The sequence below is a fragment of the Harpia harpyja genome, chromosome 2 (genome assembly GCF_026419915.1).
Source record: "Harpia harpyja isolate bHarHar1 chromosome 2, bHarHar1 primary haplotype, whole genome shotgun sequence".
In the NCBI taxonomy this organism is placed as follows: domain Eukaryota; kingdom Metazoa; phylum Chordata; class Aves; order Accipitriformes; family Accipitridae; genus Harpia; species Harpia harpyja.
In genome coordinates, this window is record NC_068941.1 from 48,071,663 (window position 1) to 48,098,295 (window position 26,633).

The 26,633-nt window shown below is 36.2% G+C and overlaps 1 long non-coding RNA gene across 2 annotated transcripts in view; it reads left to right on the forward strand.

Moving 5' to 3' along the window:
• LOC128137855 (uncharacterized) overlaps positions 1-26,633 on the forward strand; it is an 86,135-nt gene that overhangs the window by 54,137 nt on the left and 5,365 nt on the right. Inside the window, exons 4-6 of one of the 2 annotated variants that reach the window (XR_008233888.1) lie at positions 21,732-21,838; positions 21,978-22,331; positions 23,583-23,716. This is a non-coding gene — a long non-coding RNA (uncharacterized LOC128137855). Of the gene's footprint in view, positions 1-21,731; positions 21,839-21,977; positions 22,332-23,582; positions 25,264-26,633 lie in introns of those variants that run through there. The other variant, XR_008233885.1, reaches the window with a different exon arrangement.

Consider the following 26,633-nt stretch of genomic DNA (forward strand, 5'->3'; position numbering starts at 1 on the left):
TGGAGCACTAAACTGAGAATGTAGTTTAGTGGGCATGAGATTACTTAGTTTGCAGATAAGCCTGATCTTAATCATTTAGTTCCACCATCACAACCTAACAGTGAAAGAAGATTGAAGGTAACAAAGCAATGATTAGACAAAGTTGTGGAATCAGACTGAGTTGAATTTGACATTGCTAACTTATAGGGTAACAGCAGTGAAACATGTTTCAATACTTACAGAAATTTTTATGGGAAACGGAATTTCAATGCCTGTAATAGATGCTGATGTTAGAGGAACTGAGAAATTACAGATATATAGAGTAAGACTGGAGAAGAAAAAAAATCCCTGAAATCACTATTGTTTTATCAAAATGACACATTGCCTATCTATGATGGAAATTTTTTTGTAGGGGTATGACACAAAGTTGTCACTTTGAAATTGATAATCCAAGTCACTGCTAAAACAGGGAAAAAACAGCGTGTTGAATCTCAAGTCACTTACACAGAAGACTGGCAATAAAAGGGTGGATGAATTACCAAAAAGACAAACAGTATCATTTTAGAGAGGTGATTTTAATATGCAGCTTTTTTTCCCCCTCCCTATTTCAGAAAAGGTCAGTGTTTCTGAACAGAAGTGTAACATGCCTTGTAAGACACCCGAGACCCTCATAACACTGCCTGAAAGTGATTGTGCACCTCTTGACAGCAGTAAGTATGAGTGACAGACAACACTATGCATTTCAGAGGTTAAATGGCATTAATAAATTCAGTCAGTGGATAGATTACAAATATTTGGAATTACACAGCAGAGTTCTGTATATTGTTGTTGTCGTCTTTGCCTGGAAATGACAGGCGTGAAATTAAAACTTATGTGCCAGTTTCAACAAGCGCCCTAAAAGCCTTAATTTCATGGAAACCTCATATTTTATGTTGGTTAGATCTGTGCTGGTATCTTGGTTGGCTTAGGGAGTGTGAGCCTGAAACTGCAAAAGCTCATGGAACATTTGACAGGTGTGGGTCAAACTGATCATTGGGTAAAAGGTGCATTTCTTACAAGTATGTTGGGTCCAAATGGATTTTGTACTCAGAGACAAAACTCATGATATACAAGATACATGTCCTTACTAAACCATAATAAAAGCAAAAAAACCCATAAGCTAGAGCTCTTTGATACCAGCAATAACATCCATCTCTCTGGGTGTGATTAATTGAATTTTAGGATAATACCTTTCCTACATTCCTGCCCACTGTAAGAGGTAGACAGTGAGGATTTCAAGTAGCACTTTGTTCTATGTAGACCCCAGTGAGGTCTTCTGCTATACAGTTCAGGAAAGGACCAGACTCATCCAGGTTTGTAGAAACCAAGACAAACTTCTGACTAACTTAGTATGGCTTGTACTCCTTGCATTCATAAGAAGAAGATGAATGTCTGAGCTAATTCGTGCAGTTTACTAGAGATTTAGGTTTTGACAGAGTGCATTACACACAGCTGTGGTGTCTCATCAAAGCTGGTCCCTGCTCTCTCTGCTGCATAAACCAATCTCTACTATAACTTCACTCAATTCCCCAGTCATCTTCCTCCTCCTTTCTACCTGCTACAGAGAAGTGTGATGTGTTAATTACCTAATTAACACATCTTCTTTGTAATTAACCTGGCCTTCTCTTTATCCTGACTATCCACACCAGAAAGAAGGATGTCAGGTGGATCAATTTACAGTAATCTAAGCTGCTTACAAGCATATAGGCAGTTTAAAACAAATAGTATGTTAAAAAGGTCTCAATAGGCAAACAAGTTTTATTACCAGCTACTGAGGCAGTAAAAAAATGACATTTTCATTAGAATAATATCTATACTGTACTCTCTAATGCCCAGCTTGGGAAAAGCTAAGGAACATTTGCTAGAAAAAAATTGGAAAACATGCCCCACTGGGCAGAAAAAGGGAAGAGGAAAAGATTAGTCTGAAACAAACACCTGTTGGAAGAGTGCAGGACCAGTGAGAACATTTTCTGACATCAGCCTTTGGGTGAGGCATTAGTCATTCTCTTCTGCTTGGAGCGTGTTGCTTTGTGTAGGTGGGTCTCCTGGGGAAAATCTTGCTGAAGGGTGATTAGGAGCAAGAGGTTTCAGGGACAGACTACTGCTTTATTCTATTTGATTTAGGTGGATATTGTTATGGAGGGATTTCACTTTTAATTTGTATGGTTGTAAGTGCAGCAAAAAAATTTTAAACAACTAACGCTAATGAAAAAGGGTTATGTATTGCTACAAAATACTGCTAGTGCCTTGCTTTTAAGTGATTGATCTCCTGAGTGGAATCCAAAACCTGATAGGAACTGTTCAGTGTAGAGATGTATTTTAAATCCATTCCCTCTCTAGAGCATAGGTGACCTACCTACCAGAGGCTGAAAGTTTTAATTTTTGTCTACTTTGGAACTCTGATGTGGAGGGATTTGTTGACAGTTCTCCTTTAAAAAGAAACAAACAAAGGGAAAAGGGGAGGGGGACACAAAACAACCTGGTGGTTGTATTTCTGTAATGTCAATGGTAGCTGATTACCATGAGAAGTCTAGTCTGTAGTATTTTACATATGTTACCCAGTTAATGTTTCATGAAAATATATAAATAGCCTTGGCACCTGGTGCTTCCCTTTGTAGGTAAGTTTGTTTTGTTTTGTTTCTTTTTCTTTCATAGTCGTACATATTCTCTTTTTACATGGTCTTTTAACAACTGAGTTACTACATAAAAGGAGTTGGCAATATTTTCCTATGCATGTTTAGAAGAATTAAGAGGTCACTATTATGACTTTATGCATAGCTTTATGCTGAAGGCATTCTATGAATACTTTCAAGCAGTAAGAATCACAGAAAAATAAAAATTTAAAAAAAAAAAAAGCCCGTTTCTTATATGATATAAGGTTTAGTTCGGAGATTGTGTGGTCTGTCTGCTCAGCTCTGTCAGTACCGAGCTGTTTGTGGAAATACACTGAAGAAAATCTTTCAGTACTTGAGAAACTATTAGGATAAAGAAGTGGAGGCAACAATGACAATTTGAAGTGTTTTAAGTGTGCTGAGGTAGATAAGCAGGGATTTCAAGAACTATAAATTCTGACTTAAGTGGCTATCTTCTGTCTAAGTCATGCTTCAGATGCTAAAATCTTATTTTAAATCAGGCTACTAAAGCTTAGGTAGGAGGTGTATAAACGCCAAAGAGTAATAGTTCTGTATTCCTCAGGTGCAGTGAAGAACAGCAGAACCAGATGGGTTTTTTTGGTTTTTTCCCCCACCGTTCTCACAGCCTTTTTCTTAAGGAAAAATAAGAGTTGGCTTTAAAAAGGCTTCCAGAAAGCCTTTTCAGCTTATTTCTAGAATTTGGCCAGTGTTCAAATGCAGTGTAGTAATTAACTCATCCTCAAATTAGGTGATTTTTCAAATCTTTTCTAAAGATAAAATTCTTTGTATTGCAAATGAAATTTCAGGAGCACCCTCTGGAGTGCAGTGCACACTGGTGATGCATGGCATGAAGGATGCAGTCCATATGCTGCTGTGTGACTCACAGGGGAGAATGCACTCAGTGCAAGGGGATGTTGTCAGCTTATCCTGCTTTTTTAATTTGAGTTCATTTGCTGTAGTTGTTTTTCTGGAAACATGATCAACTTAAAAAATTAGCGCCCAAGACACCTTTAACAGATTTGGGTACTTAGCTGAAAGAAAGCAAAACCCCATGCCGTTTTTCACTTTGCTCTGTTGCAGTCATCTGCCTCGGCCAGAGCTTAAGACTGGGCCTGTAGATGTAAAGCGTTGCCTTATCTGTACGTCTACAGAGGTAGTTAGGGCGGGAACACAGTCTGTCAGAAATTGGCTTGCTTTACTCCAAACTTTACTAGTTCCAGAACAAATACAAAGCGCCTTTTTGAGATACGTCATCAGGAACTGACGTTAATGAGTCCAGACACTCAGTATGCTGCAGGACCTGCCTACCGTCTCGTATAACTGTAGGGAATGGGCTTGTCCAAGCAAGCACAGATACCGTTCTCCGCGTGGTCTTTGAAAGTGCATCTGTATGATTCTGAATGTCCTTACCAGCTCTGGGCACCGTGGCAGTGAGAACCGCAGCCTTTGGAGATGCTAGGGGTGTGCAGCAGCTTTTGATATCGACTCCTTTGTTTGTTAGGGAGGATCTGTACCTTTGAATCCCGGCTAAGAGCTGGCTGCCTCCAGACAGGAAGAAATTGCCTTCTGGGTGTTCCTCTGGGGATGCTACCTGCCTTACAGCTCTTGTGTGTGCTTCAGTCCACTTTAAGGCAGTATTAGGCATTCTCATTCGTACCAGCACAAACAAATCTTCATTGAAGACAGTGGGGGCCCTGCACCTCTGGTACGTCCCACTGTCTTTAAAGTCAGCATCACAAAGTAACCACACAGCGCTCGAGAATGAGGTTCTGTGCGAGTCTTGCAGTTATTTCTTTATCGAGCACATTGCTGCTCCAAAACGATGGGGAGAGATGACAAGCATGGACAGTTGTATATGTCTAAGTTAAAAAAAAAAAAATCCTGACCAATAGAGAGTGAAATAAACTACACGTTATATCCCGAGCAACAGCCAGCTAAATCACCCCTGATTACTCCTGACATCAGCCTCTGGGATTCCCTCTTTCCTCTTGAACTCTGTGCTGTAAGAAGAATTTACAAAATAAAAAAATTGCCAACTGCTATTCAAATGATAAGTGGTGCATGCTAATTACATTTTATATGGTGATTAATTAAAAATAACCATGCAAATGTCTAATTTAAGAGTCACTCAATTCACTAAGTCTTCAGACACTGCCTAGCTGCCCTAGGCATTTGATGGTTAGGCAATTTATTCAAGCTTTCAAAATATTCTCAAAATGTCTAAGATAATGAACATTCTTGAAAAAGTTCCAGCTAGCTTGGAATATATAAACAGAGGTTTCAGAACAGTAAAATAGCACTGCATATATTAGCATTTTTGAGCTGAAGTACTCTGTGTGTACATAAAAATAGACCAGGAAGGGAATAATAGAGACTCTAAATAATCTGAATATTTAGCTGCAGCGCACAGAGGACTAGTTCATAGATTACTTCATTGGCTGAAGAAAATTAAATATAATCTTACTTAGACCCAAATTCTTTTTTTTCTTTAAATAGGAAGCTTTTGATACACAGGTAGGCAGGGACTTTGCCTTATTCACAAATAAATATAATTGTAGCAGGAGAGCTACGTCATAACTGTGACTTGGTTCAAATATAGTGAATTTTAATCAGTGGAATATGCAATTTACAGAACAGACTACAATGGCCTAGTGGATGGGAGATTAAAATATACAATGTGAAGAATATTTTCAGAAAGTAAAAAATAAAAATTTACAGAAGTCTAGAAGTCTAATTTACCATTTTTGCTAATAAGAAATTAATGTTTATACTTGAATTTCTATTTTAGGATCTCGTTCCGTATGCCTTTTTTTGGCAGAATTTTTATTGAATTTGGTCAATACATACCCCCCCCCCCCCCAAAAAAAAAAAAACCCTGCACTTCTTTTCATGTTTCTGGTTATGCAGGAAACAGTACCGTAATGACTATCGCCATGATTCTTCCTAGACAAAATACTTGCGGTTTCTGTATCATACAAGAGAACATATGTTGTTCCACAGCATTGTACTCTCATAACGTACCTTTTTTATTTAAGTCTCTTTACAGATACCCAAATATTTTCCACAGAGATGAATGAGTCTTGGATTATGACAAATGGTCTTAAAAGCATCATCTGTACTGGGGCAGCTTCACCCCAGTAAAGGAATAATCAATACAGCCATCTTGAAAAAGAGAATGGTGTTGTAAGGGCATTAACCGTGCCATTTGGGGCCAGTTGAGAATTGTTTCATCTCTGAAACTGTTCCAGTAGATTCTACATATAGAGTGAATCTATTTGCAGGAATATTCTGGTATTAAAATAGAGAAAATTTAGATCAACAAGTGCAGCATGCACTTATTTTTCCATGCATTAATGATGTTCCTAATGCTCTCCAGATATTCCACCCAATTCTTCAAAAATTAATTCTGTAATAACAGATACTTGTTTTCAGGGACTATTCTAGTTTACAGAAGGCTATAAATAGAGCGATAAGCTTCTGTACCTGCAGACATTCCTACCTGCAAACACTTCACAAGCATAAAAGTAAAATTAATTAGGTATAGTATTAATTATGAAGTATTTCTCCAGGTTTTATAAATAGCAGTATTTCTTGCCATGTACAGTGAAACCCACAGTAGCTGAGATTATATAATGACACTTTCCACTATTCTTTAAAATGAGTTTTACACACAGAACAATTATTTTATTTTTTAATGTTTAAATAAAGTTTACTGTTTAAATACTTCACATAGCAGCTGCATAGAATCATGAATAGTAGAGATGGAAAAGACGTAACGTGGTAGATTTTTTTTTTTTTTAGTTATCCTTTGTTCATACAAAACTTGTTACTTGTTTTCTAAAAAATTTTCAGTATGCTATCTATTTTGTTGTTGTTTTGGGATCCCTGCAGTTTGGGATTTTTTTTAGTTCTAAATGACTCAAGTATTTCAAGTGATGGGATTCAGGTTACTTCCCACTGGCAGCACCCACTGTAGATGCATCAACACTGGAATCTCTGTGTACCTACCAAACCTCCTCTTTGTGTGTCCAGAAATTTTGTTTGGTGTCCGTTATTCTGATATTTTCCCCAAATTAAAAGAGCTTTTTCTGTTTACTGATGACCTGCCAGTGGAGGTGTCTGGTGTAGTTCCAGACTTTACTAGGTAATACTTTGAATACTGTACTAATTACAGAGAAGTATTTAATAAGCTCTGTCATTTCACAGTATCCTCTAGTTGCAAATGGAAATGCTTCTTCATTGAGCTAAGGTCTTGGGTTTTCATAAGGAGTATATTCAATCCATAATTTTTTTAACTTTGGATGAGGTGCCAGAGTACATGTTTATAGCTTTCTCCAGATTTGCAAATACAGCTCAGACCCAGTTTTTGGACTCTTGATGATCAAAATCTCTGTTTTCTAAAGTAGCTATTTTTTCCAATATGAATTAGCTATATAAGAATATCCTGGATCTCGCCCATAGCCCAACAACTAAAAGTGATTTCTTGTTTCTCCAGCATGTTTGAATTAGAAATGAAATTAGGAAACTATTTCTTTTTTAAAAATCACAAAATAACAGATGGAAAATGTAATACGTATCTTTAGCAAAATATTCTATTGCTCTCTCATCTTTTGATTAAATTCCCCCACGCTGAAAGTTCCCCAGATTGGTTTCATCGTAATATTAGTCAGAATCAGGTATGATCTTGGGTCAAAATCAGGGACCATCACTTGAATATGTCCAGTATGTAAAGCAGAGGTATACTATTTGAGGTATTTCTGCTATTTTTCTTTCCTTTTCTCATGTTTTTTGGGACAATCACAGGAGGTTTTATTGCTGCAGTTTCATAAGTATGTTTTATTTTCACCTGGTATTTGGCAGATGGGCTCTCAGCATGGAAATTATTTCCTGGAAAGCTTGCAAGCTCAATCAAACCATTGTTGAGAACCAACGGAGTAAGGAATAGAGTTGCTGGTTTTGGCAGAGCACTATATATTCAGCACTAATAAGGCCTGTTTCACACTGGTCAGCAACACAGGAGATCTGGCTAGGACCGGGAAGCAGTCAGTGACTCGAAAGCATCGATGTGCTGTCTTCCAGCCACGCTGTCTTTGTTGAGACAATGACAAAGGACAGGGCTTCTTATGGAGGTGTATTACTGCTCTGAGCCTCCCGCCCGTATGGCCACGAAGTCCACGACTTCCCTCTCTCATCCCACTAGAGCCTGCTAGGGCCCACTTCCACCCTTTTCTGGTAGCCCCTACAGGTATGGTTCCACCCCTGGGCTCTGTGCAGGCAAGCATAGGCAGCGAGTCTGTGAAATGATGAGTGCATCAGGCAGATGTTGACTCCCCTTGTCCCAGGTGTCTACGCTTGTCTCCTGTGTGTACCCAGCAGCTATGTTTAGCCTGCAGAACAATATGATTCAACCGAGTTGCTAATTCTGATGAGCCCTAAATAACGCTGTTAATCAAATCGCTATTCTAATTGTCTGAATGTGACTGATCTTCTTTCTTTCCCTTTTTTTTTTTTTTTTTTTTGGCAAATTTAAAAATATGAATGAAACGGGAAACTGGCTAATAGAAGGTCTTACTAAGCTTGTTCTCCCTTTTCTTTCAGAGTATGCAAATGTTACATATCCGTTAACATATAAAGAGTGTAAACATAATAGGTGTTTATATTTTGAAAAATAATGATGATGCCATCTAATTCTTTGTAGTTCTTTTGTTCCATACTTTATCCTCTGAATTGTTTCTAAAGAATTTTAATAGAAAAGCTTTACATAAAAATTCTGCAGAGAAAAATACCTAAACATTTTCTAAGCTCATTTACCCTTCTTACAGACCCCGTTACCGTAACAACTTGAATTGTCGCTATAGTAATATTCTTTTATTATGAAACATGGTATTTCTTATATACAAGATATTTTCATAAGCATCTTGACCTTCAAAATTAAAGTTATTTAAAAATTTTTTCTGGAAGGTATTTCATAGTTTCATAGGACAATGTATGCAAGGGTTAATTTTTTAAAAATGGGATTTGGCTTTTATTTAGAAAAAATGGAAAAGCTTCTTGGAAATACCTGAAATCTTACATTCATATTGTGAGGCTCTTTACTATCCCCCTACAAATTTATTTTTTTTACTCCCTTAATTAATTGACTTATGAAAAGTACAAAAGGTAAAGATTTTTTAAAAGCTTATTTTTGCTTCTCGCATGTTTCTCTTCTCACATTTACAACGGCATTAGTTACTTGAAAGCTGATCATTTCTATTTATATACCTAAGAACCTGAAGATAAAAAAAAAAAAAAACAGCTTTTCAAACAAACAAAAAAATAATATAGTAAAATAATATGTCAATATAATAAATACATAAATAATAGACTATATATTATTGCATACAATATAGCATTTGTAAAAATAATAAGTTTGCCTTTTCTTATGCAGCCTGGTATAGGTTATGAGTGAAATGTCTAAATTTTCTGTAAAATGGTTATTTTTTTCTAGACCCAAACAATGAATTGTTAGGATACTAAAGTTTTCTGCCAGCTTCTGTTTATTTCTCCCTTTGCAGTTTCCTATTTTTTTCCATTTGTGAAATTTCATCTTATTTTTGCTGTATAATGAGAGGCTGGTTCCCAGCTCTTACTCTGGGTCTCCAAGGATAGAAGACAGTCGATCCCCAGTACTGTATTCTAAAGAGAGGCTTAGCAAAGTTAGGTACTCCGGAGCAAGCTGTTTCTTTAAAAACAAACAAACAGGCAAACAAACCACCTGAAACAATAGAATTGAAGTTTTCAGAGGGATGCAATTCTTAAGCAAGGTATTTTTAAAACTTATGCGTAAACATTGGTCTCTATCAGAATTCTAATATTTGTTAAAAAGAAAATTGGATTAGGATGTTGATAATGCAAGTTAGGGATTATAATTTTACCTGGTCTGATTGTATTTCTGATATCTATTGCCAGAATCGTCTTTTCCCCACTGGTGTGTCCTGCCTGAGGGCCATGTGTTTTGGAGGTGCTGTCCTGGGAGGTGAGAAATGTGGAGAACTGAACGTTTCCCCCCATTTTGTAAGTGACACTTTAGCGCGTAGGCTCTGTGCGAGAGGGTTTAGCAATGGCATCGTGACTGTTCTGAAAACAAGTGATTGCTACCAATTCTTTTTGTTGCAAGTCCCATCCTTTAAAACATAAAAGGCAAAATTTAAGACCATGGAATGGAGGTCTTTGGGGGATTTACTGGAAGAATGTGTGTTTTGTCTTAAACAGACTGAACATAAGTGCTGAGCAGTGAAATATTTTTTTTCAGAACTAGGACATATGTAAGAAAATTCAAGATCAGAAACTCCTTTAGAAGAGAGTGTAATTAAACTGTGTTATAAGATGGAATTTGAGTAGATTTCAATGTTTGCAATTTTGGACTTGGACTGTCGGAAAACAGCCGAGTCCTGATTCAGATGTCTCCCTTCCTAGTGTTAGTGATACCTTTTCTGCAGTTGTAATAAATGTTGGTAAATTTTCCCTGTGGCATCACATGGAGACTGTAGAATATGTATGTCCTGATGTCAAAAGTGTTTAACAAGTGCAGTATCTCAATATTGAAGTTTTCTGGTATTGAGCATCTTTTTAGATGACACTTTCTGCTTCAGTGTAGCCAAAGCTATATTCTCCATAAGGAAGCCACTAAGCTAGTTTGCTTATCTCTTGTTCGTACATAACTTTTTGCTGGATTTTGTGTAGAAGACCACAATCACTAGTCAGACACTCTTCATGTGAGCAATTTTACACTTCTCTAATTATGAATGTATTGACCTATGCATATGTAACAATGCTAAGAATGCTGGAGGTCATCTTTGAATGCAATTTAATGCCATAATTGCAAGATCTACAAGAGTGTTCGTTTTCCAGAAAGAAGGCCCACAAGGCATATATGTTATGAAAAATTTCCAAATTATGTTCAGTTATTTGGCATTTGGCATTTTGTGGATTTTTTTTTTTCCATACTGTACAGCCTTTTAAAAAATATTCACACTTTCAGCAATTGTGCCTATAAAACACCAAAATTACTTTTAGTACTGTCTTTCACTATTTTTCATTTTCATCTTACCATCGTTGTCTCGTTTCATGTTACTGGCTAGTCTGGCACTATATAATAGGTCTTTAGCAGAAAGAGTGCTAGCTTTCACGTAGGTATGAGACCATTTTTATTCCTAATATTCATCTCTATAAGAGTATATCTACTGTATAGACAGTGACAGTATGTGTGCATAACACATTATTAGTTATATATATCTAGCAATTCATAGTGCATATACACTATCAGTGTCTATATAATCTTCTATTTCTATATAATAGCATAGATAAACTGCAGGAGCAGTACTGCAGTCACAAATTTATGGCCACAACATAGACGCTCTGAAGTGATTACACTGATAGGTCTTTGTTGTAATAATGTGAAAATTTATCTTCTACATGTTGAGAGCAAAAGTTCAACAGTAGTTATTCTAATAGCTTTTCTGATAAGTTGTTATTATATAAGAAAGGTATTAAGTCTTTGGTTTAATGTTTGTCTTGGAGACTATACTACATTCAACATTAAATAGTGTGTATCAGTGAAGTATTTTTACACCTTGAAAGGGCCAGGATCATATTCAGTGACAGTTACTCATCTCTGGAAATATTTCATTTTTGTTATTAGAAACAATGAGGGAGTTCTTACAACAACAAAAATTAATTTGGATTTAACTCTACTTTCCCTTTATCCTAGTACATAATACATTCTGGGCAAAATAAAGTCACCTTTATGAGTTCAAAATCTGATACTAACATTAGGCCTGTACAGAAATGTGGTTTACTCCCAGTTACATTTTGTGCACAAGCTGTTGGAATACAAGATGGTTCTTACAATGCTGTAGGGAAAAATTTGGGTGCAGGAGCCAAAAACCACTTCTACTTGCAGAAGCCAGGCAGAGGTATACCCAGTCCAAGCTTGCCACTGTATATTTATTCTGTCCCTGCAGCAACATCAAATGATCAATGTCATGCAGAAAATCTGGGACCCTGGAAGGGTTCCAGTACTGTATTTGCAAAGACCAGTAAGATCTGTAAGTCAGCTTGTGCTCAGGTTAGAGCAATGTGGCTGCACTGTACAAAACTAGATGTCATTCAGCTACTAATATAGGTGCCTGGAGCAGGGGAGTAGGGAAAATGGTCTACTGTAACCTGGTCCTTAACACACATAACTCCTAAATTTTAATGTTAGGGAGGCCTGGGGAACATCGGGACTGAGAGCTTAATGGGTGAAGTGAACATTCATGAGAGAAAGTAGATTGACTTGCTTTTTGTGTACTGTCATCTATTTATTTCCTTAAGGTTTGTACAGAAGGACTTCTCTACATTCCCCTTTTCTCTTTCTGCATGTCATTTTGCACTAGAGATATCATAGTAATGCTGTTTGCAAGACTATGCTGTCCTTTGCATCTAAGATACTAAAAATGCTAATTAATGAGCTTTCTTTCCGGGCCCATCCCCCTCCTCATTTGTAAGCATTCTGTAAGCATCTGAGAACAGTCATGCAGTACTTGTCAAATAGGCGCATTAAGAATTTGTATTTTCAGGGTCAGTTTGGAGACTTTTTTTTTTTTTTTTCCTTTTCTTACTTTATGCTATGCACTTTCTAAATATAGCCAAGGAATTTTTTGGATCTTGTGTTGCTCTCTTATTGTGCCTGTTCACAGGCTTTAATGAAAAAACTGTACGATTAACCGTTCACTATGTTCTTTTAAGTGTGAAGGGAAAGATATGCAACCATGTTGCACTTTATAGTTAATTATAGGATTTTTCTACAAATAAAACCAAGCGGTTACACCTAAAATGAGTTCTAAATTATCAAGTTAAAAAGTGATGTTTTACCTTTCAATGGTATTGGAACTAGAGACCCAAAGCACTAAATTTAGTCCCATAAAGTTCCACTTAGACTTCTGAATTTAAAAACATGGTCCATTACTGTTTGAACCTTGGTATGAGAATCAGTATTGTGAAGGCAATAGCTGAATCCAAACTCCCCACGAAGACCTACCACTCATCCGGGTGGTCTGTGGAAGAGAAGAAAATGTCCATCACATTAGAAAATGTTACAGTTGTGAGAGGCTTGGGGCTCTGCTGACAAAACTACATATGATTAAGTCAAATGAACATTACACTGATTTCTCCTCCTCCTTCTGCTGGAGGGTATTGAAGCCTCAGGTTTTAACAGCACTGAAATAATTTTGTGTGCTAAACTGTAACAGTGCAATTCTATTAATCTGAAACCTAGTTAAGCTGACCGTATGCCACATTTCATTTAAAATTTAGCTGTCTCTAGGACCATCCTTTTCAAGGTTTTCTTTAATGTTAGCACAGGTAAGGCTAACTGAAAATTCAGAACATCATGTATTTGCTTTCCCTGCAGATATTTTGCTGCCATGAGACAGAACCATAGCTTTACAGCCCTTTTTTTTTTTTTCCACCTATTTGCAGTAATCCATATGGAGCTATAATAACAGCACATACCTTTTGTCACCCAGGAGATCAGGTGGTGAAACATCTACCAATACCTTCCCTAGCGAGAGAAGCTTCATGCAACTTAGATAAACTATCAATTTTTACAAATTTAGCTACCATAGATGATTTTTTTACATGCTCTGAAATGAAATATTTGCATAAGTGTGCACACATTCTGCTTCACTTCTCTGCAAAACCTGTTTGTAATATTAAACTAACAGTTTCAGCACTTGCACATTATAACATTCCCATTACCAAGGACAAATTAGAGGTAGTAGGTAGATCATAGTTAACATTAATGATATTTTAGAAATAAAAACATAGGACTGTAGTAAATAAGAAAATGTATCATCCACCCGTTCTCCGAGTCTTATGGCAGTCTAACTGAAACAGTTGTTCCTGTTACTGTCACACTTGTTTTGCTAACATGAAAACAAATAAGCCAAGCCAGAAGGACTCCTTCGTGAAGTATAGATCCAACCTGGAGTCATTTCATGCCCACTTCAACAAAGATTTTGAAGGACAAATAGAAGTATTACTGCTCAAATGGCTTGTAAATGTTCAAACTACTTGTAAAAGTTTTGGAGAACAGTTACTCTCCAAAAAAACATGAAAACAACCTAAAAGTTACAGGTTTGTCTTTGGACCATATACCTCCATTTATTTTTACTTTGCTGAATTCAAATGACATTGATGACACTATATAATTCATTAGCCAAGATACTGTGAGATTGGTCTTTTCTCCTGTTCTTAAAAATATCAACCTTGAATGCTAGATTAAATTAAACTCAAATTCTACTTTCATATATTTCCCAATAAATCCAAATAACTTCGGTTAAGTTACTTAAGTTACTCTTTCTTACACCAATATTAATTAGCGCACAATATGGTCAAGTTTATCCTTTTTGACAATGAAACAGTGTATCAACAAGTCTACATTATGTGGTATTTTACTAACCTACTGAAAAAATTGTTATTTATAATAGAAGATGTCTATCCAGGCTTAGGGACTTTAAAACTTCAAATAAACACTTCAAAAATCACCTCGCTGAATTTAAGAAATTCTGTTTCCCATGTAACAGTGCCGATAGGTGGCTAAATAAAGATTACCTAAAGTTAAATGATGGAGGAGAGCTGCTAAATCCTTAATAGTTATGTAGAAGACCTTCAGTCATTCAAAGCAACCCTTTAACGGGCTGGTCTCAAACAACATGAGCTTGCCATTGATTTCTGAAGGCAGAGGGTATTTGGAAAAGGTGAAAAATCTTAAAATGCTTGTTAAGGATCAGAGATAAATTAGTTTGTAGTTTTTAAGGGATGCGTTAGAGGTGGGGTTATTGTAAGAAGGGAATAGGATGAGAATTACCACTGTAGTGTTGACACACGAGGAAGAATTCATAATAATAAAATATTCTTGAATAATTTTGGAGAAATTTGAATAATACTAAATTGGAAAGAGAGGCATAATAGTAAGAACTTGATACAAATAAAGTCCCGATTTCTCATGACTCTCACATCCTTGATTCCTAATGATTCCTAGCACAATAAAATATAATGAGTAAGTAATGACAGCTCAATTTCATGCTCTTCAGCAGTAGTAGCTGAGTCTTGCTCACAAACAAGAAAGCTTGAAGCCCAAATCGTTCCAAAGGTCCCCCACAACAGTGATTGTGCATTTGCATTACAGCTCATGTTTTCTGTTTAGATAACAGCAGAGCCAACAGCCCATTCAGTGCCTTCTGAAGCGCAAGTTTGTTATTTTTAAAAGATTAATGGTTCTGCAAAGCTGTAACATACGTAATTAAGAAGCCTACATTCCTACATTTAACCTGATTCAGTGCCCTACACGTAAGAGAAATGTAGAATTTGGCATTCTAGTTGAGTTCTGTCACAATACAAACCAAAAGCAATTTAATTACAGAGGCTACAACAAAGCAGAATGAAAGCAAGACCAAAATTAGCTTGATCTAGGTAGAACCAAAGGCAACTTTTCATCAGATAAGACAGAGGTCAAATTACAGAGTGGTGATATAATTGCTGGATTTGGAAGAACTAGGAACAGCATCACAAAAGGAAGGCTATGGCTAATGGCAGCATTTACAATGTGTACTTGCAAGGTAATGGAGCCTGCAGTGGTTAACATGGCAATAAGCTAAAGCCAAGCCGTTATATTCAAAATAGTATGTAACTATAACCAGCCGGTAGCCATAAATGCTAAGATTACTGCACAGGGTATTCAGAGCTGTCTGAATAGCTGTTTCTTGTTTAACCATGACCAATGCACAACAAAAATGCACCAAAGAACATCAAGGACAACCATAACTTTTCTTTATCTTTGTATTTTGTTTGATTAGTATGGGAGATGGGTCTTATTTCCCAATTAATGCTTTATTTTTCCCCACTAACACTCTGAATATATCTAAATTGGCCCTGATTATGTCTGAAACCAGGAATTGTAAAGGAATACAAATATGGTGTGTTATAGTATGTAGAAGTTTAGCATATTCCATCCAAGAGATATTGTTGAAATTTTGGTTACAATAACTTGTTATAAAACTTGTAGTAATCTTTTTTCTTTTAGTAGTTATTCATCTCTGAGACTATTTTAGTGATTAAAAGGTAATTAATTCTAACATTGTGAAAAAAAGTTTCCTTTGTGTAATAGATTTCAGAGTAGCACATATATGTGGGGAAAAAGAAGGGGGGAAGTGTCATGTGCAAAACCAGGACGCAGCAAGTAAAATGCACACAAGTAATGGGAGATAAAGTACTCTAAGCAAATTATAGTGACTATAAATTTGGGGCTGATAAATGTGCAGAGAGAATTCTTGGCTAGTTTGAGAAATTTCAAGGTAAACTAACATCTTTCTAAGTAATAATTCTTTAATAATATATCTTGAGTAAATTGCCAAGAATTACAAAATAGTATGTTATGCAGTAATATAGATATCAGAAAGATATAAAAAACAAACTTCCTTTTTAAAAAGGTTTTCTTACTTTTTATGGGTAAAATGATAATCTTGAAAACATAGGGGATCCTTCTCCCCTCTATTCAGCACTGGTAAGACACATGGAGTGCTGCGTCTCGGTCTGGGCTCCTCACTACAAGGGAGATATCAACATACTGAAGCCAGTCCAGAAAAGGGCCATAAAAATTATTAAGGGTTTGGAACACCTTCCATATGAGGAAAGGCTGAGAGAGCTGGGACTGTTCAGCCTGGAGAAAAGAAGGCTCTGGCTTATCCATGTGTACAAATACCGGATGGCGGGGAAGGGAGGGAAGTAAAGACAACAGATGGTATTTACTATTGCTGTTTTTATGAGTGCCCCTAATGGATGTCACACAAAAAAAATTAGGGATCTTGGTAGCTGTAGGCAGCTCCAGTTAAATAATTACAAATAGCGTAAAGGTTATCATATCTGAATAGGCTAAGGAATAAGAGAATACTGCTATGGTTAAGTTAATGAAAATGAAAAGGCAGAGTTCTGGAGATTTCTTCTCTGTAAGGAAATGTGCTCTGATAAAGAAATAAATTTTGCATGGCTCTTCTACTCCTGAAATAACAGAGTGGACCTTTAAATCTTCACGAATTGAATTCTTGTTGGTTCCCAGCATCTCTATAGTAAACACTCTGGTAAGGCACAGGAAGAAGGAAGGAGGAAAGCTGATAAATAGTAATAATCTTTCAGAAAGCTTCATAAAGGCTTTTATAATGGTAATTGTGATATAAATATCTACAGAAACTGAAAATCTCAGTGGACCTCTGATAATAAACATAATTAGTAAGAAGTCCAGAAACTTGCACTGCATGGTTACTACTCCCTGGGGAAGGTACATTCCCTCCAAGACTCACTGCTAGATTATAGTTTCTGTCTGGAAACTTAAGGCCAATTTAATGGACATTGACTATCATCTGTGTCTTACAAGGCTTTTGTTTCCTTCTTTCTTTTTTTTTTTTTTTTTTTTTTAAATCAGCCATGTTTACATTACCACTTTACACACAGATTACTCACAGATCTTGCATACTACCTGAATTCATAGTGTAGCTTCTTGACCCAGCAACTGTAATGATTCAATTGCATCATATTACACAGCATGAGGCTATATTGTACTACTGCTTGTTATGGGACATTATTTTGAGTTGTCGGCAAGATGCAATATTCAAACGGTAACACTCACACTATTTTTCAGTGTAAAACACTTCCCACATTTATGTTGTTTTCTTGAGACCGTAGGTTTGGATAGCAATTCCTGATTCATGGAACAGGTTTTCAGCTGAAATCTGCTGTCCTAAGGAGGAATGGCATATGAATGCTTTTGTATTTCCAGCTATTTGACTAGTGTAGTGCTTTTCAGAACATTAGTCTTTGCTGACAAAGGTATAGTTTGCTTCAGTTTAAAAGTCTACAGGAAAATTGCAGCAAGGCAGGCTGGTTCACATAGCTTTGCTTCAGCTTGCTTACTAAGCGAAGATCTTCCTAAATGGTATGATAATCCCTCAATGCCTTCAGTGAAACATAAAAAGTAAGGAAACTTTGGAAGTCCGTGGAAGTACCTGTCTGATGAGGTAATAATGTTTATTATTAGTTAAGGAGAATGTATTGTAAGGTTAACTTGGTGATGTGCTGAAAAATTGAAAGACCAGACTGGAATGGTGCTGCAGTCTCAAAGAATCTGATACACAGCAGGATTAAAATTAGATAAGATAATTTGTAATATGATATTTAGTGATTGCTCTACCTTTCGGTATTTACTTATCACGTAACACAGAAGGGTTGGTTTTTTTACCATAGCTCAAAGGAAGAACACTTGAATATGACTTGCTAAAATTGACCTTTACTTACACATTGTGACTTTTACATGGCAGCATTATGATAAACTGACTCTAGCTTCAGATTTACTACTCAACCCTGACCTTTGGTTATATTAGAATATAGCTTTCAACCAAACTAAATAATAATGTCTCTGTGAATGTAAGGAACTGGCAGATCTGAGATGTCAATTGCCAGCTCAATTTTCCTTTCACCTGGGAGTACAACATGTCACAGTGCTTTATTGATCTAAGAGCCATTAGAGTTCAGTGTTATAACTCTTCAGTTTTCCACACAGCGCAGTACAGTGTGCTGTAAAAGAGATGAAGCATGAACTGGAGTGTGACTCCAGTCAAGGCTGGTCAAAATTTGGAATGTCTGTTTCATCAGAAATAAGTATAGTTATTTGAAATTATTTTTTTTCTTAAGTTGGAACATGCAGCCAAAATCTCTTGTGAAAGATATTTAAAAAGATGCTTCCAAAAGTATTATTGCATAGTTTTTTAGTATATTCTGGAAACACACTGTTTCTGAGATTTAAGTGCTTAGTTTTGATGTTACTGGAACACTTCAAACAATTGCATTGTTGCAACTACGTTATGCTCCTTTTGAGTATGGTATAATAAAACATTTTGATTTCATGATTGAATGTAATATTCAAAATGAAGGACATAATTTTACTGCAAAGAAACTTTTTAGGAACTTTTTTTCCTAAATGTCAGTGACGTTGATAGATTTTGCTGATATGTTTTGATTTCATAAAATCAGTATCTGCTGATAGAAACTGTTTAGGTAGTCAGGTTTCAATCTGCTGTAAACTAGAGGATAATAATGAATAAAAGCACCCCCTTGTCACATCTGTTCACGCTTCAGAAGAATGATTGTATTTCTGTGTAAGAATGTCTTTGAAGTAGTGCAGCAGCTACATGTGCCTTTGCTTTTCACATAGGGACTGAAATCAGTAGGATTTTTACTTTAGAAAGGACTAAGATTATAATCCTATAAAAACTTGCATTATTAAAATAATTCATTTACTTAGCATCTACATAAAGATTAAAGAGTTTGACCTACTGTTGTTGTTATGCTATTAGTGCCAGGATACTTCCGGATACTGAAGCACACATTTCCTAGCATTCAGGCCTTAGCCAATTTTTAAGCATGTTCATAAACTTGTTAGTTGTTATTCAGTCTTAAAACAACTTGTCACATGCTTTTGTCTACTGTGCTGAAATGTGGATGAAGAGCAGAGGAACTTATTTTTCCTTTTTATGAGGCTCTGTAACTTTTATAATTTAATCTTTTAATATGCAGATTGAGCTCTATTGTCTCTCTCCAAATTATTTGTAAGGTATTCGTGTTGACTGAAAGTGAAAGTGACTAGGTAGGTAGGTATCCATAATATAGAGATATTTTAACAAGGTGTTTTCTAGAATACACATTGTTGAATTTTTTTATTCTTCCAATGACATTTAATTAGTAGTGGAAAAAGAAAGGAGAATTTCTCCATAGATTAGCAGTGTATAGTTTCATGGTTTACTATTTCCTTCAAGCTAATTACATATTGGTGGGGGGGTTAAAATATTTCAGGCAGTTTTGTGTAACTATTTTAAGTGTACATTTTTCCTTCCTTACTCACGGTGGATAGAAACATACTTTAGAATCTACCAGAGCAACTTAATAATAGAGGTGATAAGTGAAATAAAAAACATTGATATTGTCTTAAATACCAATGCCTTTCAAATTCCCATTTGTTAAAACCTAATGCTGTGTTTATTACACTTGAAAACATACTTAGGTACTGTACATAATGTTTTACACTTTTAAACATCATCTTTAAAATTCACTGGTAGTCATTCCACCATCACAAAGAGGTGTCCAGTCATGTTTCTTTAAAATCAGAACTGTTTACAACAGATGCAGGATTTCACTAGTTTGTTGGCAGCAACAAGGTTACCTTTAAAATGTTTATGTTAAAGCGGAGGTGCTTTCTGGAAACAAATTCAATATGTGATGCTTTGAAAGCAGCCATCAGTCAGCAAAATGGTTGTAGAAAAAGATTCCACCAACTATTCCTCATTTCATTTGACTGATTGATCTGATAAGGCCAGTACAGCAGAAGCAGTTTGTTATTCCAAGCACTCTCAACTTAATCTCACTTAAGGGGGTTGGGGGGCGAAGGAAGGGGGGAAATCAATTGTCATTTTCAGCTTTTTAGAAGACTCTGCACCTTATTTTACAAAACAAATACTTGTTCCTATTATGATGGAGGAAATAAAAATGCAACTTCTGTCTAGAAATTACTGCTTAGCTTATTGCTATTTTATGATCATTTCTTCCCCCTGACTGAGAACACGGTTTAATTGCTCAATAAAATTGTAAGGTTTTAAGACAAAAAAATCTACTATAAAATTAAATGAGATTTAAAAAAGGTATGCTAAACAATGTGTCAGTTCATTACACCAGTGTTGGTGGTTTTGAGAGCTGAGAATTATAGGGTCAGATTCATTAAAACCATGATGATGTCAGATGAAGTTGAAGCAGCATTTTGTCCGAAGTTTACAGTGTACTCTCAAATTCAGCAAAACACTGAAACAAAAATTTTGTGGAACTGACAACTACTGGGGATATGAGGTCTTTATTCACAGATAGGCCCATCTTCCCAAATGAAAGAAAAGAGTTGGATTGCAACACTTTGTGCAAGGGGGTTGGGCTCTGTGACATTTTATCTGTGAATTTCATTTACTGGGCAGTGACAAGGTAGACAAATAGAATTCTCCATGCCTACTCTGCTGTTCAAAAATTAATGAGAAAGACAGTAAAGCCTAGGTTTTAAAGCTCCTGAGAAGAGGGTGTTGGAGATGCACCACAAGGGAAGGATTTTTGCCTGTAGCATTCTTACAGATTCACAAGATTTGCAAATAAAGCCAGTGTCTGACAGTTTGATGTGATGGCACTCCACAAAAACTCCTGTCCATCATTGCGTTCACCTCCACGAGGCGTTTGGTATTTCTGTGCTGGAAGAAATGCTCCAGCTTCTTTCACCTTCAAACCATAACCAGCCTACTTTTTCATACTGTCTTTGGCACTCTGTCAAAGCAAAAATAGAGTTTTTTGGGGACTGGGGCCAAACAGCGGTCAGAGGGACAGACGCGGGACTGGTGTCTAGCCGAGGTTTTCCCCTTGTTCTGCTCACCCAGGAGATGGGCGCCCCTGGTTTGGGGTGGGACCTGGGTGGCAGGAGGCCATTCCCCCTGACCTGGTGTCAGGGAGCAGCAGGCAGCAGCGGTGCAGAGAGCAGACTGCAAGAAACCATCGATGAGACAGCTTGAGGTCAAGGGGAGTCTTCCAGTTCCATTTTGATACAAAATCAGAAAACTTAGGAGTGATCGGGGGTTTTTTAGAGTTACTTATACCAAAGAAAAATTCAGGGTTTTTATAAGCCAATGTGATGTTAAATTTAAATTGTGAATCCTTTCCAGAATCCTGGCTGGGATTAAAGCATATTGATGAAAGAAATACTATGGCCATTTTTACATACATTTGCTTTCAGTTTTTTATATATATTTCATTGTCTGTTAAACCCTTGCCTCACTAGAGAGACTAAAATAACTTTCTTCTAAAGCTGAAACCAAATGGCCTTCATTATAATGAAAATAGCGTTCTTTATTCTTCATTATTTTTTTGTTTTGCCATTAACCTTTGTAACTTATAGCTTTCCATCTGCTACTTATCTTTGTTCTACAGGTTGGGGAAGAAAGAATTCCATACTAATAAGCCCAAATTGAGTAACAAGATAAACTCACTGGCCTTACCCTCATCTTCAACCATGGAGGCAGGACTATTTCTTGCAGGTTGTACCCCTGAGTCTCAGGCATGCTTGTTGTCAGAGAAGTATAAATCTTTATAGGAATATGCTAGCAGAATTGCTGAATCTCTCACAGTTCTCACAATCTGTTATTAAATTTAGATTCCATTTTGTGGATATTTCAGGAATTTGTGGATTTCATCCTTGATGAATGGTGACATCATAACAACACAACTTCTTTTACCATGCTGCTGAGCAAAAGGTGGTACAAATTTTGAGTCACTGACCACTTCAAGATGAATCATCTACCAACAGGGAACACTCCTCTGGACTTTGGTTACTCCATCTGACACTTCTGCTTTTCTCAGATTAAGTCTGTTTCCAGATGTCCTCTGAATATTTGTAGTGACAAAAAGTGAAGCATGAAGCATGTGGAAAAATGCCTCCTGTAGAAATGGAAAAGGAGAGAAAGATCCAACACAGAGAAGTTCTGGACAATGATACTTACTGAAGTTTCCCCACAAAAAGAGAAATATTAGGTACTGGTTTATCTATTGCAACCTTGTAAAATGCAGGTAAAGATAAGCTAACTTTTCAATTCATGCTTGCAGGTCCTCTAACATACCTTTCATACCTGAGAGAAAACAAAGCGTATTTAAATTTACACTTTTTAGAAACAGTGGCTTTGAAATCAGCTATTAACACAGTAAAATTAATAGCCTAGTGTTGCAGCTCCCGAGCAGAGAAATCCTGTTGACTTGCATGGGAGTTCTCAGATTGCAGCTCAAAATTTTCATTTTGGATTATCCTGACGCATTTTCTCCTTGTAAATGTTTCATTTCATGTACAAAATTGGTGATGATATTAATTTTTCTAGCTGCTTTTAGCACTTCAGAGGAAAAATACCCAAAACATCTTCCTTGCATTGTTCTAGAATATGACATCTTTCATTAAAATAAAGTCCTAATGTCTGGACACTAAATATTACAAACATTACGTAAAACATAAAAATATTATGGCCATTTTTACAACTCTATGCGTTCAGGTTTTTTTATATACTTCATTGTCTGTTAAGCCTGTGCATCACTAAAAAGCCTAAAATAACACCTTCAGATCTATGTGGGCCAAATCTTTTCCTTCTCTGTTTGTTAGTTGGACCAGGGGCTTTTGATAGCTCTTGATCATTTGTTATATAAGAAGACACAGTTTATGACTGCTGCTGAAATTGCAACCAGATGTTTAATCTCACTTAATTTTCCATGTTATTTTTACCTGGTTTTGTGCGTCAAATGAGTCAAATACTCGTTAGTGCAATAACAGGTGTGATTGTACTATAGGTATCTGAGTAAGAGATGTATGCCCTCCTGCATAGAACTTTTATTAAGAAATGCCCTATGATTCTCAGAATAAATTCATCATTCGGAATTTCAAATGTTTTCTAAATAATAATATTTGAATTGAATAACTCAATGTTCTACCAAAGAACTCTTTCACCCACTTTTGTATTGCCAAGGTTTTAATTGTTTAACACACCTGGAAAGCTTCACTGCTAGTGGTTGAGGTTGTAAGTGACTTAAAGCATTGTGGGAATTAACATCTCTTCTGATAAAATTATATGGTAATGCACTCATTCATTTTGAATGAACCTTGCAAAATTCAAAATTAATTGGCACTGATTCTGCCACTGTGTAATTTTCTGAAGCAGCCTCAGTACTTAGTCTGAAGCACTTTTTCATGCTTTTTGGTACCTAAATTATACAGGTATACTTTGATATTTTATTTCATTTTAGAAAATCATGACCACCAATTGCAAGGAACCCTACTGCTCTTCAGGACATGTAGGACTCAGAAGCGGAAGAAACTTTTTATTTTCCTCTGCCAAGACAACTGGGTCAGTGAGTGACGCAGGCAAAGTATTGAAGAGGTACCCATCTTCACCCTAGAGCACTGAGACAGAGAATTCCTTGTTCTTGGTTGTTGTGTATTCTATAATCAGAATATATTTTTCAATTTTTCTGGATGCATTTAAGTTCTAAGTGGCTCAGGATGCATGTAGCAAATTACTATACTGCTGGTCTATACTGGAAGCTTTATAAGACGTTCTGTAACCTGATTTGGTAATGGAAGATAAAACAATGTAAAAATCAGGCTGAACGATACAAAAAGCATTGCTGCTTTGGTTTTCCTATTTATGAAGCACTGAACTGTAGAGTACTCTAATGATAGCTTGTATTAATTTTAACAAACTTGAAAATCTTGCTGACTAGTCTAACATTTAGGTGTTTTTTCATTCTGTTTCTCATCAACCTTTAGCTTTCTGCTGGAGGCACCACATTTGTTATGTTAGTGTAAATAGATAATTACAAACAGTGGTAAAATGGAACACCACCACTGGTAAAGCTAAGAGGCTTTTAAAAGCTTCATCCCACTCAGTTAAAAAAAAAAAAAAAAATTAAATTAAAATGCATAGATTGTGAGCATACCAGTTTTATTAACACAAAACACATTTTTGTGCTGCTTCCTAAATATCTCCAACTCTATTAGAAAATGCTCCATTTCCTAAAACTAGCATTTTCTGGTTCTTGCTTTCTACTTACACATGAACAGTGGAATTTGTCTTCAGAAGCTGCCCGGGGGGGTGAAAAAAAATGTAATGTCTCTTCTCACAGATTGGTCTTTAACTAAAGGTTAAACTGTATAGCAGTTGAAACTCTGGTGATCCCGAGTCATCTGTTGGAGGTGATCTTTAGCCTTTCTTAAGCAGAGCTTTATTTTGCAAAGACACAGGGGACATGTTGTAGGGGAGATAGGGTATAATGCCTGATGTGTTGTACTGGAGAGCTGAAGAAGAGAATACTAAAGAGGGAATGATAAGTGTTAAGAGAATAGCTTAGGGCTCAGCAAGTCCCTCCTCTTCACTTAAGTTAAGGAAATAAAATAACCACTGGCAGTTCATTTGGATCCTTAACCCATAGCTGCATCTACAGATGCTGCTTCAAACTTTGCTTATCTTTAGGCAGACTATACTTTATATGTGTCCTGTAAACACTACAACTCTTAATGCTTTCTTTGGCCTTTTTTCTACCTCCCATTATCCTGTGTGAAATTCATCCTTGGAGCAGGCATTGGGCACAGGATTGCATGAAGTTTTCAAATTAAAACCGAAATGGGACATGGACTATGTGCTGGCCCATTTCCAACAATGAATTTCACCTTTTTTGGCATGAATTTCTGACTCCTCTTCCTCCTTTGTGAGAAGTCTTCTATTTCTGCTAAGGAGTCCTTGAGCTTTTTGGATGTGAATATATATTTTAGTCCTTTATTAAAGAATGTGACAAGAATACTGACAATGAAGTAATGTCTCTCCATTCTTATATCTTAGTGAGATCGTTTAGAGAAAAAGTAAAAGAAGGAAATACAAATAAACTGGCACTTCATAATACCTATTTGTAAATAATATCCTCAAAATCATGTTCCTTTTTTTTTTTTTTTTTTTTTTTTTTCCCCCTGTCCTGTTTCAATATCAGCATATGCCCTAAGGGGACATTACAAAAAATTGCAAATGTGTTATTACCATTTTTTCATTTCCATGCTATGCAAAAGAGTAATCAATATTGCATCACTGTAGTTTTTTGATCCCCCTGACGTTATTACACATGAAGAATACATATTGCATCCACACGTATTTGCTACTAACCTTGTCTTCATATGATTCTTGATAAAAATAAGGATAATATCCTGTCTTAAATCTGCAGACGTGGATGTATTCTGCAGTAATGTTTTTCTAAACATCAAGTTATAAAATTTACTTTTAAAGCCTGTTTAGCACTGACCTATCAATACTTGTGTTTTATAATTTAGTTAATTTGTTGGGTTTTTTCAACTACCATGGTAATTTTTAAAGTTTTTTTTAATACAAAATTTTGTAAGTAAATATTTACTCATACAGCAATTCAATTTTCTGTATACTTCATGAAGGTCACATTTTCAAGGAAAGCATAGACAGTTCAGGGAAAATATTCCTACACAGGCACAAGCACACACATTGAAGTACACATGCTATCGTTATGACAGAAACAGAAATCAAGTATATTGGGTGTAAGGGAAATTTTAAGGCTAAAGAAAAATTAATTTAGTTGCTGTCCTTGTGTGAAAAGAAGAGGAGAAACGGTAACCGTACACAGTTTTCCAGGGGTATTAAAATAGTCAAGTGTTAGAACTGTGTAAGCAAATGTGTACTGCAAGACGGGAATGAGGCATATGGCAAAGTTGTTGAATATCTTATTGCAGGAGTTGTAAACTGATTTCAATTTAGGTCAGTCACTGACGTTCCCCAGAACTCAAACCTTCAACAGCCCTTCTTTAGCAATATTCTGCATTTGTGTCAAATGTGGTGTTTTTAAAAAAAAATGGAATAATGGTCTTGCCTTTTTAAAGTACTTTTAAGAGGCAAAAGCACAAAGGAAGTGCTTTATATCAAGCTAAATAACTGAAAAAAAGAAAAGCGCTGTTTTTCAACTTATTTTTTATACTGTAGCTTCAAAGTGTGATTTACTGGTTGTTACACTGTTATAAATATGCTTCAACTGAAGAGGTGTTCAATTGGCTGTTAACACTTTAAATTAATCAGTGTGTACCTCACAGTCAGTTAAAACTCATTTTTGTGACTGTAAAGTGCCATCTTTGTCGTCTTTTAGTACAACATATATACATGCTTTTCTCCACAATATCTTTAAAATAGCTCTAAAGTGATCTCTAGGGAGCATACTTGTCATGAGATAATTACTGGCCTGTACTATACGAAACTCTTGGCTGCCCTCCATGCTTTAGGATATCCCAGG